The sequence below is a fragment of the Hydra vulgaris genome, chromosome 03 (assembly GCF_038396675.1).
Source record: "Hydra vulgaris chromosome 03, alternate assembly HydraT2T_AEP".
NCBI lineage: Eukaryota > Metazoa > Cnidaria > Hydrozoa > Anthoathecata > Hydridae > Hydra > Hydra vulgaris.
Window position 1 is genome coordinate 46,348,423 of NC_088922.1, and position 14,436 is coordinate 46,362,858.

The window sequence follows — 14,436 nt, forward strand, 5'->3', positions numbered from 1 at the left end:
TATTGAAAAATATATTTAAATATTACATATATTTACATATAATTGAATATGATCTACAAATAATTGAATAAAATCTACACAAATTTCTTCTCTTTTTATCACCTTTTTGAAATGGAGTGTATTTTAGAAAATCAAACAATATTCCATTGACCCAGGTTTCTTTTGCTTCATTGAATACAATAGAAGAAGCTGTAAATAAAAAAAAGATATTTAAAAAAATCAAAAAAGGCAAACTTGAAAAAAATATAATGAATGGGAAGGTGTTACAACTTATAAAGGTATTCCATTTACAAAGCCATATAAATTAGTGATTCTAAGTATATTTTTCCAATAAATTTATGGTATAAATTACAGAAACATTTTTATTTTTAGGTATAAAAATTGTAATTTATAAAATCCAAGCACATAAAACTAATACCTAGTTGGGAAATTCTCTTTGTTTATGTTTTCTTTTTTCGTAAATAGACATTCTCATTATAACTTTTTTCTTTTGTAGTTGTAAATTCAAACTTTTCACAATCCTGTTTGCTTTCTGTGGAATTGAAATAGTTATGGGAATAGTTATTTATTTTGTATCAACAAAATAACTCTTCCTAACAAAATTATTTAAAAAATAACAATTGTAATATATAAATGTAATACCTGAAGAGAATTTAGTTTTAATTTGTGGAAACTTAAGCCAATTCTTCTCAGCATTTTAGTGTAGTCAATGCTTTGGTACCTGGAGGCCAATAAACAGTTTTATTACAAAACCAATTAAACGGAATTACACCTTCTTTTCCTTGAAAATCTTCATTCCAAACAGCTCCTTTCCACATATTTGATTTTGAAAATATTATATGAACTAATATAAAAACGAAGAAACCATAATGTAAGTGTACTAACAGGCCTAGTTAAACTAGCTAAATCTTGACATTTTATAACCATGATACTTGCTAAACAATAATATTAGTAGAAATTATTAGCAAAGATAAGATTTTCTTTATTTTATAAATTTATTATATTTTAAATTCATTTTTATGAATATATTTATTATTCTATTAATCTGCATAGTTCTGAATATATTATGTTTAAATAACTCAAGGTATCAAAGGAAAATAATGAAAGAATCCCATGTTGCTAAAACATAATTAACTATATAAGAGTAATACGGAATAGTGAACAAAAATAGATAATATTCATTATTAATACAAAATATAATATAAAGTGCATTATAAAATATCACATAACAATAACTTAGTTTGATTGATAATATAAAAGCAACAAAAATTTAAAAAAAAAAACATCTCAATAAATAATAAATTATCATTCAAACAATTTTAAAGACCAAATAATAACTTGAAACTTATTTTTTACACATCTTCATTTAATAAACATTAATATTAATACCAATTTTTAATACCACATCATTAGTATTTTTGCTTTTATTAAAAATCAAAATATTATATCAGTTAAGCTTTTCTTATTTTACTTAAAACATCAATTCAATCCTACGTTTTTTTATAACTGAAATTTTTTTTTGGTAATGTTGAATTAACACTGAAAACAAAATATTAGTAGACATCAAGAAAACATTTCTTTATTGAAATATATGTAAACATTTATAACAATCAATCTAATTTCCTTTCTTTTCCGCCACCTTTTCGAAATGGAACGTATTTTAAGAAGTCAGACAAAATGCTATCAATTAAAGTTTCAGTCGCTTCATCGTATTCAATAGAAGAAGCTGTAAATAAAAATAAAAAAGTTTTATATATCTTATAAAGGTATACCTTTCATAGCACCATATAGTCGGGTAAACTTCTGTTAGTATAACAAGAAAAAAAATAATCAGTTCTTATCTGAATAACAAGTTAACACCAGGAATAGCATCTGATTGTAAAAATTGTCTAACCTCGCTCATAATGTATTATAATCATATTAATGAAAATGAAACTGTAGACATTTAACAATAATTGCCCTTAAACCATTGAAATATACTACCAAATAAGAACCCATTGTTCTAATATATACAGTTTTTTTTTTGTTTTTTTTGTTATTCACCTCCTCAAGGCCGAGAAGGCTACTTAATGAGGAGGCTACTTAATAGTGGTTATAACCCTCTCTCAACTCTATAACTCCGAAACACGAACTTTGAGGAACATGGCCGCTGCGCGGAGAAACAAGTTAAGCGCGGTACTACCAGGGACGTGGTGGGGATCGAACTCGGAACGAAAGCAAGTGTGGTGGTCAATACTGTTATTTTGGTCTTGAGACTGTTATACAAAAAGCTGTTTTTGCAGATAGCATAAGGCTTCTGCTATCAGTATTGCTAACAGCTTGTTTACTTATTCACGTGAACAGCAGTGCTCTACTGCCGTTTCGCCAGTTTGTGATTCAAAGAAACATCGTTTTTTTCAATTTCAAAACTGAGAAAACACAGTGTCATTGTCACTTTGAGACAAATAATCATAAAGAAATTCTTCACATTTATAATCGCTTTCCGAATTTTTGTCTTCTTCTACTTAACTGATATTTTGTGTAAATTTTGAATTGTCATTATTTTTTCGACTTTCTCTTCTTCACTACTAGAAGATGATTCTGCCAGAGCTAGAACATTAGAGTGGCATTTTCGCCAGTTTCTTAAATAAGCCATTAATTTATTTTGTTGTAAGAACAAGTAGAAATTTGAATACTAAATAAAATGTTTTTGAAAATTCAAAATTTCAAACATAAACACCCTCTGTTTAGCATATTATACTAAAATATTGCTTTATTACTTTTTCGCTTTAACTATTTTTACTTTAAGCACCAATTCAATTGACGGTTTTTTTATTAAGTTTTTTTGTCAACGTTGATTTAACGTTGAAACAATGTTAAATAAACAACGTTTAAATCGTAACGTTGTTTTAACATTGAGACAAGTTGAAACAACGCTTCGACCAAATATCAACGTTGAAACAACGTAGAGATGCCGGCTGGGACTTAGATATGTAAATTTAATTGATATTTAAACTTTTACATACTAGTCACACTTACATATATAAATTTAATACTTTATATATAAAACATTTAACTTTTCATGCTTAACACTTAAATTTATATATGATATAAATTTAATATGACATGAGTTATGTAAATTATTAATGATTAAAAGTAAATAAGTATTTAGTATTTTAAAAAAGAAAAAAAAGAAAATGTATTTTTTTAAATATATAAGTATGCAGGTATATAAATAACTAAATAAAAAAGAAATAGTTAAATATAAAACTGGTAAGACATGTACCAGAAAAAATCTGCGCGTGTTCTGATGTGGTGTTTACGGAAACCGTGCATTATTTTAAATAGCTAATTGTTTTAAAATGTCGTTGTATTAGTGTTATTCAATTTAAACAACTCTGTTATTTAAACAATTAGTTTTGATAAAATGTCATTAAACCAAGATAAGAAGCAAGAAAAAATTATGCATTTTCTCGTTGAAAATCCAAACAAACAAAAAAATTTCTAAAGAATTGCAGGTTGCTTTGAGAACAGTGCAGAGCGTTGTGAAACGATTTCAGGACACTGGCACAATCAAAAGGAAATCAGGAAATGGAAGAAAAAAATCTTGTTTGATTATTGACGATAAAACTTATTGTGCTGCATATTTTCGATCTCTTCCAGGACACATATTATTCAGCAATTAATCGCAAGAAACTGAATTCCAATAATAAATGCATTGGAATGCAAAAGTTTGCTAAAAAATTCTTAGTTTGGCAAGCAATTTGTGAATGTGGTGAAAGAAGCTCTTGCTTTGTGACTACGGGAACAATTAACACCAAATATACATATAAGAATGCCTCAAGAAACGTCTTGCCGTTTTTAAGAACACACATGGGTAACCCGTTATTTTAGTCCTATTTAGCATCATGCCACTACTCTTGGACAACTTTAAAATGGCTTAGAAAACATAAAGTAGATTTCGTTGGAAAATACTGCAATCCACCAAATTGTCCCAAACTACATCCTATCGAAAGATATTGGACTCTTGTCAAAAAAAAACTAAGGTTCAATGTAAAAGAAGCCAGAAACATTAAAGATTTCAAAAATAAATGGATTAGAGTTACCAAGAAAGTCCAGCCGAAAACCGTGCAAAAGCTGATGTCGAGTGTAAAACGCAAAGAGCGTGCGTTCTCACGTACAAAACTTTAAAAATTGAAATTTAAGAATAATAATATATTTACTTTCAAAATATATATAACATTCAATATCGATATACAATAGTTAAAAAAACATCCTTTAAAATAACCGCGCAGATTTTTTCTGGTACATGTCTTAAGAAAGTAATGTACTTTTGATTTTTGCATTTTTTTTTGGACCTACCTAAAAACGGTACGAAATTATATTTGCAAGTCATGTGGAAAAGTGTCAGAAGAAATAATGCTATTGGCAGTGATACAAGTTACAAAATATAAAAGATCAATTAGAGCAGTTAGTAGAGAATTTAATGTATCACGTAAGACTCTAGGAAAGTATTGCACATCCAAAAGATTGTCATCTATATCTAATGCTTCGGTTCAAACTAAAGTAGAACTTGATTGCCAAGTGATTCTTTCAAAATCTAACAATGATAACACACTTGAGTTTGATGTTACTTTCAACAGTACATAAGCCTAATGCAGAACATATGTCTGATAACGTAGCTATAGGGAGAATTTTACTATCACCTAAATTAGATTAAAAAAACCTGGCACAAGTTTTGCTATGCCAAAAGATTTCAGGTATATCTATTTTCTCTAACTAATTTGAATATAATTTAGTACTATAACTTATTTAAACATTTAATTAGGTACTTCAATATAAAAAACTGCTTTGATATATTTAAAATTTTGAATTTTTTTTTAGACTGGGACAGATACCTAATATGATTTTAATGTTTATGTCGAATGGTAATATATATTTTATATTTCTTTAGGTATTTGAACCTGAGCAGTAAGTTTTGCTTGTAGAATACCTAATGAAAGCAAGTGATATTTACTTTGATCTTTCTCCGAAAGAAGTTCGACAGTTTGCTTATACATGTTGTTGCTTATGGCAGGAAAACTCCTCACTCATGGACAGAACTTCAATCTGCTGGTAGTGACTGGTTCTCCGGATTCTTGAAAAGGCATCCAAAGCTTTCTATTCGCAACAAATTTAGCTCGGTACACAAGTTTTAATAAACATAATGTAAATTTATTTTTTGACAACCTAAACAATGTTTTAAAATGGTTAAAATTAAGTGCTTCAGATATTTGGAACATTGATGAGACTAGAATCGCAACAGTGCAGTGGCCCAATCGTTTGTTGCACATAGAGGCTTTCGCCAGAAAGGTTGAGTAACATCAGCAGAAAGAGAAGCATTAGTGACTATGACTTTGACGGTTAGTGTGATTGGCAATAGCATACTCCATATTTTATCTTTCCCAGACTTAATTTTAAATCTCACTGATGGACCAATAGGATGTAAAGGATCAGCACATTCTCCAGGATGGATGACAGAGACAAAATTTCTTAAACACATCAAACATTTTTCTATCCATGCACGTTGTTCCAATGATTGCCCTTTTATGGTATTGGTTGACAACCACAGCTCTCATCTTGATGCAGCAGTACTTGATTTTTGTAAAGAAAATGGTATCACACTTTTATCTTTTCCAGCACACTGTAGTCATAAATTACAACCATTAGATAGAAGTATTTATGTTCCTTTTAAAAAGTTTGTGAACTCGCATGTGATGCACGGGTTACTGTAAACAAACGGCCTATGACTATCTACGACATACCTGGTATAGTAAAAACAGTATTTCCTAAAACTATAACTCCCAGGAACATAATTAGTGGTTTCCAAGCAACAGATATTTATCCATTTAACAGAGATATTTTTAAGAAAGTAAATTTTTTGCCATCATATTTAACAGATAGACCAGACCATAGCACTAAAATGCTATCATCTGTAGATTTTAGCATCACTAAACAAACACCAAGAAATAAAGTTTCGGCTGTGGGTTGTATACAAACACCTAGCAACAAAGTTTCATCTGTGGATTGTAAACAAAAAAAAGTTCCAAAAATTTAATTCAAATGAATCAAAATCTAAGAAAGGAAATTTTCCAGATTTGGACAGCACATCAGGTGCTACTCCAAACACTTCACTTATACCATCTTCTGAAGAAGTGAGGCCTTTTGAAAAAGCTCAGCCTAGAAAAAATTATGTTAATAAGCTCAGAAATCGGAAAAGAATTTCTGCTATATTAGCTGATACACCAGTTAAAAAAGCCTTGGAACAGGAACAGAAAGCAGCAAAAGAAAAAAAAACAGAAGGGCTCAAAACATAAAAAACGATTTTCTATCAAAGAAGCCGGTCTAAGTAACTTTAAAACAAGCAAGTTTTTGCCAGTCAACTTGTAAAAGAAAACCGCAACAAGAAAAACAAAGATGATAATGAGGAAGATGTCTTGTGTCTTAGTTGCTTTAAACCGTTCTCAAACAGCCTTCCAGGTGCTGTGTGGATACAGTGGGCCCAATTGAGTTGTGTAGAAAAAGATGCAAAGGGTTTAGATTATAAATGTTTATACTGTTGTTAAATAAAATGTTATTGTTATAATTTGTTTTTACTTCATGTTTTTCTAGTTTATTGTTTTAAACTTGTTTCAATTTTGTTTTATCAAGTTATAAAGTTGTTTGTTTCATCAAGTTGTAAGGATGTTTTTGCTCAATAAGCGTTTTCCCACCTCGAAATCGGCCATAAGTTGTATGTGGGCCAACCTGCCCAAATCCTTGGGTCAACCTACCCCGATAGCGGGTTAGGTTGACCCACCCGACATGACCTAATAAAAATTTTTTTAAATGTATTGAAAAGTTATTATGAACTTTTATCAATGTTTTTTCCGGATAGTCTAGGGATTAGTCAACCCTTTTCCAAAAAAAAAATAAATTAAAAAACAAAAAGCTAAAAAGTTACACATCAAAGAAAAAACAGCGGGCCAACGTGCCCCGATCCCCCCTATATAAAGTCTCTCTTCTCGAAAAGATAAAATAAAAAGTAATCGAAAATAAATAAATAAATAAGTTTAAGACAATGAAAATATCAAAAATTTTAAACACTTTACCTAATTGATCCATTTTTATATATAGCAAACGTTATTTATTAAATTTGATTTAATCCAATGAAATAATTCGTAAAAAAAAAAAAAAAAAAAAAGTGGAATAACAAATTCGTTGGAAAAATATTAATAAAGAAACAAATATATAAAAATAAATTTTTGCAACATATAACTTGCAATAAAATTTATACGTCATAACTTTTCTTTTAAAAAGTTAAATAAATATATATATTTGAATGGTCATACTTTTCGATATAAGATATTAAAGTTTTACTTACAATTGGGAGGAAAACTAAAAACAATATATACCTGAATTATATGTTATTTTCCTATTTATTAGGTTTACAAAAAAATTAATATAAATTCCCATTAAATAAGTTTATAATTTACTTGCTTATTAATCAACCTTAGAGATAATAACCGCCTTTAAATTAAAGAGAAAAAGAAAAAAAATATCCGATAAGAGAGAGATCTTGTGATTGGGGAGGCTAAATCATTCTATTTAATATTTGATTTTTCTTGAATACGGCTTCTTGTTATTTTTTTTTATTAATACTTAAGAGGTGTTACCAAAACTGTTATAATTTTTGAAATATTACAGATAATTTTGCTCTGTAAAAAGAATATATACAGTAATAAATTGTTTTATTTAACATTCAATGAAATATCAAAAGTTTCTTTGAATTTTGAATAAACGCGCAGAAATTAGCTGATTTTGAAAAGTTTAATGTTACTTTTTAGCAAAAATAATCAAAAAAAAAAATACTCCTGTTGTTTAATATATATTATAAGGATTGTTAGACCATTTTTAGAGCAAAAAATTTTACTTAAACCTAATTTGAATCGATAGAAGGATTATAAAGTCATTCAACAAAGTTGCCAAATATTACATAAAATGTTGTTATTTAAAAAAAAAAAAAAAAAGAGCTTACCTGGAAATTAAATATATTTATCCTTTTTAAGGTGGCACACAACTGAAAACAAGTTTTTTTGTAAATAATCAAAATTTTGATTTTTTTTTTTTTAATGACAATTATTTTATATTAAAATAAAATAAAAAACAGATAATTTTTTTTTTTAATTAATTTTATTATCCATAATGGCCAAAAATGGGTTGTAAAACATGTGTTTTTAGTAAATCTTCAAAACCTAATAACTTAATTTTGCCTCAACTACTGAAACTAAAATTTTGAACATAGCTTCCTAATCATATTTCACCCTGTTTGACCGTGGGAATTTTTATAATTTAAATTATTTCATGAAATATTGCATTTCTAACAAAATCACCTAATATATATATGAAATATCAATAAATTCAGCACTATAAACATCAATATTTCACTTTCTATAACTTTTTATGAAAATTCTGAGGGTTAAATGAAGTATTATATTATGATAAACAAATCCTGAAAATTGTATTATGTAATTCTGTTTTGTTAATGAGAAAATGTGTTTCATAGTTTAAAAAAATACATATTGAGAAAAAAGCAAAAATAAGAAAAAAATATATAACAACATAAAAATTATCAAAATCCACCAGAGATGTAACTATCAGTTGTTTCTTTTATTTGCTGATCGTCTATGAAACCTTTTTTAACTGCTCTTATTTTTTTTTCTCTGCATTTTACTTTTATCCGTTGACTTTGACTTCATATGTCGAATTCTGGTTTTGTCAACTTTACTTGACGAAGCTAATGTAACAATTCCACTCAAGCCAAAGTATTTTAAAACTTCTAATACACCATTAGCACCATCATTATAATGCAGCACTGCTGAGTATGTTCCCATTTCAATTGTAGACTTACTAACAAATGTGTGCTTTGGTACGCGAGACCATATAATAGAATTTAATGCTTCATTGGCATTTTGCGTCGTTCCATGCAAACATTTAATTAGAAGATCATCAGCCTGAAGATCCTTGATGATTGGTAAAATAAGATTCTTAATCCAGATAGGTATACATGATTTTGATTTGTAATTTGTATTATTTAGAGCCCAATATTTGCACCAACTTGCCAATCCTCTTGGGCAAAACTGATGTTGCATTTGCTGGTTTTCAAAGTTGGTAAAATGAAATAAAATAGCATAAACTGCCTTTTTCATAGCATACAAGTTGTTGACATTTTGACGAATGGCCATGCCATAATAGTTTTGCATAGAATTTATACATTTTTCTGTTAGGTTACCTCTACCTGATAAAGGTGTTTTAGTGCCTTTGTGTGCTTTGACTAAATTTCTAAGTCGTGTACCCAATCTTTTTTGCACATGACCTACACATTCAAGTTTTATTGGAGTGATGTCAAAATCCTGGTAAGGGTTTGAGTTTTTGACATCTTTGAATGAAGAAGTGTCTCCATCACCTAGAAACTCTTTATAAATTAGATTATTTTTTTTAACCGAGCGATTAAAAATTGTTACTGCTCCTGCAGACTCCATACTTCCAGACGAAGATTTGTGATTTATTTCACATTGATGATCAATTATCCAACACTGATATTCTGGAGTTCCTTTTTTACTGTTCCACATTTTACAGCCCATGCAGTACTTAGACAAAACTTCAATATCAATGCATTTATCCCCAGAAATCGCAGTAACTACACCGTGCAATGAATTGTGACCGCGTTTCTGCCATGTACCATCAATTGAAACTCTTACACATGGTATATCCTGAGCAATGTCAACTTTTTTAGAGTCCTTAGTCGCTAATAACATACTTTTCTCTGAAGCACTTTTATAAGCTACCATAATAGTTTTGTTTAATTTTTGAAATCCATTTTCAGATATACATTTTAAGTTCATGCAAGATGAAAATGTTTTTATAGCTCCATAACCACAGCCTACTTCTCGAAAAGCTATTATTGCACGAATATTAACATCATATGGTGAGTTAGCTGTTACTGCATCAAATTTAGCATTTATTGATTTGTTTGATGAATTAAATCTTTTAACATAATCACAGTGTTCACATTTTAATTGAAACAAATGTGCAAATCCTTTTCTACTGGAATCAACATCTGTTAAAAGTAATGGCTGAAAGCAGTTGTTGCATGCAGTTTTAGCTATAAGTTCTTTAAGAATTGAAAAATTAATAAAAACAAAATAGTTATCTTTTCCAGAATCAAATGTATTCGAGTAGTTGGGTTTGATTTTCCTTTCACTAGAACAGCTACTTGCTGCTTGAGTTGTGGACGATGTCATCGTCGATGATAAGATGTAAGAAGAAGATGATTTTTTATTTCCAACAACACCATTCCATTTTCGTTTTATCCTTCTTGATAAATTTTGTTTAGTTTTATTTCCTTGTTTATTCATTTAAAAACAACTTTATTCCAACTAAATTGAAATCAATTTTTAAATTATTTGGTATAAAATGAGAGAAAAGTTACAGTATAAAAGACTAACATTAACAGATTAAAAACACTCTTGTTCGTAAATAAAATTTTGAATTATGACTTTTAAAACTGAAAACTAACAAGAGTCTGCGTATAACAAATTAAAACCAAGTTTGTGATGGTGTTTTACTGTTTTGAATTCAGAAAAACTCCTATGACTGATGGTTGCTAAGGCGTTGTTAGGGAATTTATTTTCAAGTGTCATCTACTAAAATGATATTAAATCAACTTTTATATCATTTTTGAGACTAATTTTTTTTTTATATGTTCAAGGAATGGTTATAGAATCAAAATACCCAAAAATCTAAAAATTGATTTTTTTCAAAAAACTTGCTTTTTTTCAGTTGTGTGCCACCTTAAAGATATTAAAGACATAATTAAAAAGTATTTAAGTTTATGAAGAGAATTTCACAAAGTTGATAAGCTTAATTACGTAAATAAATATATAATTAAATAAATAAAACTAAAGTGTGATTTTGTTACACATTTAAGATTATGTGAAGAATCTTACGTCATTGCTTCAAAATATAAACAAAAATTCACGCAAAAATCAAATTTAGTGCTAAACACGCCAAGTTTAAAAACATATTCTATAACATAGCAAAAACCTTTTATGCAGATGAAAATATAAAATAATTTTTATATTTTCATCTGCATAAAAGGTCGAAATTTCAATAACTTACGTCATCCATCAAAAATATTATATTTTATTTTTGAAAGAGATAAATTTAGAAGTATAAATGCATTAAAAATTAGGTTATAGTAAAAAAATCATCAAGATGACGTAGGAATCTTAAAGAATGGACATTCATTGATAAGTGTTCCAAATTTTAACAATCAAGCATGTAGCTATGTTATAGAATCTTAGTTGGCCCAAGACAGGTTTTCCGTAAATATCGCAAACAACAGAAAAGTGATACCAAATGATTAGCAATATTTTAACAATATAAGTTTTTGATCTATTTAATGTAAATAAGTATTTAAAAAGGAAAGACAAACCTTTCATACTTTTTTTATTTGCAAATAAAAGCGTTTAGAGAAAAAAAATACTATTATTTCAAATTTAATAAATTTTTATACTTTTTAAGCGGAAATTTTTTTTTTTTGCTTAACTCGCGACGTAATGCCCATTTTTACATTGCAAGAAATAGCCGTGCATTGTTCCCTCTATTTTTACAACGTCACCTGTGGCATTCCAACCGTTAATTCAACGTTGATATTTGGTCGAAGCGTTGTTTCAACTTGTCTCAATGTTAAAACAACGTTACCCAGCAAGCATTTCAACGTTGATTCAACGTCGATAACGCGTTGATTTATTGACGTTGATTTTAGCGTTGAAACAAAATATCGACGTTGAAATATCAACATTGATTCAACGTCATTAAATTAACGTTGTACTGACGTTGATTTACAAACGTTGATTTGGAAACAAGAAATCGACGTTGAAATATCAACATTGATTCAACGTCAATAAATTAACATTAAACTGATGTTGATTTATAAACATTGATTTAAGCGTTGATTTGAAAACAAGAAATTGACGTTCTAATATCTACATCGATTCAACGTCAAAAAAACAACGTTGAAACATAACACTATAAAAAGTTTACTAAAATGTATATGTTAAAGTTTTTTACAAAGGAGATAATTTCTTTTTCTTTTTCGAAACTACTTCCGCTTTCACTTGACTCAACGTTATCGTCTACTACGAATTCATCTTGATTTTTTTCTTTATCACTTTCGTGTCTTCATCGTCTATTTCGTGGTTGTCAGATTTCCGTTTACCTCCATTCAAACGATAAGGTGCATACTTTAGGCAAGAGGCTCTAAATAATCTAGTTTCTTTGTCTTTTGCCTTAGGCTCAAAGCGCTTAATCGATTCTAAAAAATAAATGCAAAAACATTCAAATTTGGTCAAGTGAATAAAATTGTATAGAAAGGAGGAAAGAATATCTTCAATTTACACTATTTCATAAGAATACATGAAGTTTACAATTTTAATGTAAACTAATATATTTTATTTTTTGAGTTTTTATATCTATTTTTTGTGAATTCAACTAAATTCATTTATTTTTAACAGGCAGCCATTAAAAAGAAATGTAAATATATAAAAATATATAGATCAATATCTTTTCCAATTTTCAACACTTAAAATTAAAATTATAGCTACCAATTACTGTTTTGTAAACATTTAACCATTCTGGTTCCATTAATTGTGTGTAACTTTTTAGATATTTCGCTTATTTGCAAAGTTATTTGGACCAACCTCCGTAATACTATATGTTGAAATCCTGAGTTTGAAAACAGAAAGTACTTTATAAATATAACTAACATATATATATATATATATATATATTTATATATATATATTATATATATACATAAAATATAGTATATATACATATATATTTTATATATATATATATAAATATAAATATATATGTATATATATATATATAAACATATAAATATTTTATATGTATATATATATATATATACATATATTATAGTATATATTACATCTATATAATACATATATTATAGTATATATTACAGGGTGACCACAAAGTATCCGCACACGAGACGGTTTCATCTTGTGAAAATATAAGCATAAAAGCACTTATGTATTTTCTTATTTATTTGTTGTTTTTGGTTAATATTATGTCATAAACTTTATATACTTTACTTTATATACTTTGTAAACTATGTTCAATTGGTTTTTTTAGAATGGTGCGCGTTTCTCCTTTGTGCGGCAACTTTTCCTGATTTTATCAACTTTTCTCAATGGCCGCCATCGAGCCCCGATCTTAACCCGATGGATTTCTCAGTCTGGAGCGTCCTAGAAGGAAAGGCATGCCAAAAACCGCATAAAAATATTGAAAGTTTAAAAAAATCACTACTGAAAGCTTGGGATTCTCTGGACCCTGCCTACTTGCTCGCCACCGTCGAAGCATTCCCGAGACGCCTACAGGCCTGTTATTTTGCTGATGGAGGAAAATTCGAATTCAATCTTTGAATCATAATTGTTATAGTTCAATAAATGTTTTAAAATAAAATTTGTGTTCCAAATACTTTCTACATGCTTTTTATTAAGCTCTTTATCTGTGCGGATACTTTGTGGTCACCCTGTACATCTATATAATACATATATTATAGTATATATTACATATATATACATAATATATACTATATTATATATATATAATATATATACTATATTAAATGATTTACTTGAATGAATGTTGCATACAAAACAACAGCAAGTTAAAGGACAGCTAAAACTCACAAATGATATAGTAAAGAAACCTACCATTATCTTTTATTATTAAATATTCACTGTATATGACACAAAGTCAGCCATGCTATACATACAGTCTGTTCAACTGACTAGAGGCTACCTGCTAACTGTTTTAGAAAACAAATAATTTTACTCCACTTCAGATACTCCTGGTAACATTACAGTCACATGACATATTCACAGCTAATCTTATAACTTATTCAAAATACAAAATTCCATATAATTTTAGAATATGAGTTGTGAAATATTTATACAGATTATTAGTTTGTTAACTAAATATACAAGTTATTGTTACTATATTGGTGTCATTCTATTTCAATTTTCCAGATTATCAAGTTGCAATAGTTTGTTATTTTTAAAATACATGTTATCGGACTTCTAGTATTCATGTCTAGCTTACGTTACACTAGTTTTAATGACTTTCAACCAATTTTATACTAACAACTCATACCATCAAGACATTATAATACAGTAGACACACAAGAACACTGCATTGACTGTCTACATTACATACACATCTATAAGACTCAAAACAGTTCACAACTCTCACTGACCCTTGTTAAACTGCAACAAAGCACTGCACTTATCGCCACTTATGTCAAAAAAGTGACTTACAATTGTATGCAAGTTGTACTGAGCCCCA

The 14,436-nt window shown here is 28.3% G+C and overlaps 2 long non-coding RNA genes across 2 annotated transcripts; both read right to left on the reverse strand.

Annotated features, from left to right (window-relative positions):
• LOC136078203 (uncharacterized) lies at window positions 1-1,051 on the reverse strand. Its single transcript, XR_010637604.1, has 3 exons — window positions 643-1,051; window positions 419-532; window positions 1-189 (listed from the first exon to the last, which is right to left on the reverse strand). It is a non-coding gene; the product is annotated as an uncharacterized LOC136078203 (long non-coding RNA).
• An 11,046-nt stretch (window positions 1,052-12,097) lies between these two features.
• On the reverse strand, window positions 12,098-12,822 carry LOC136078205 (uncharacterized). Its single transcript, XR_010637606.1, has 2 exons — window positions 12,666-12,822; window positions 12,098-12,376 (listed from the first exon to the last, which is right to left on the reverse strand). It is a non-coding gene; the product is annotated as an uncharacterized LOC136078205 (long non-coding RNA).
• Window positions 12,823-14,436: the final 1,614 nt, after the last annotated feature.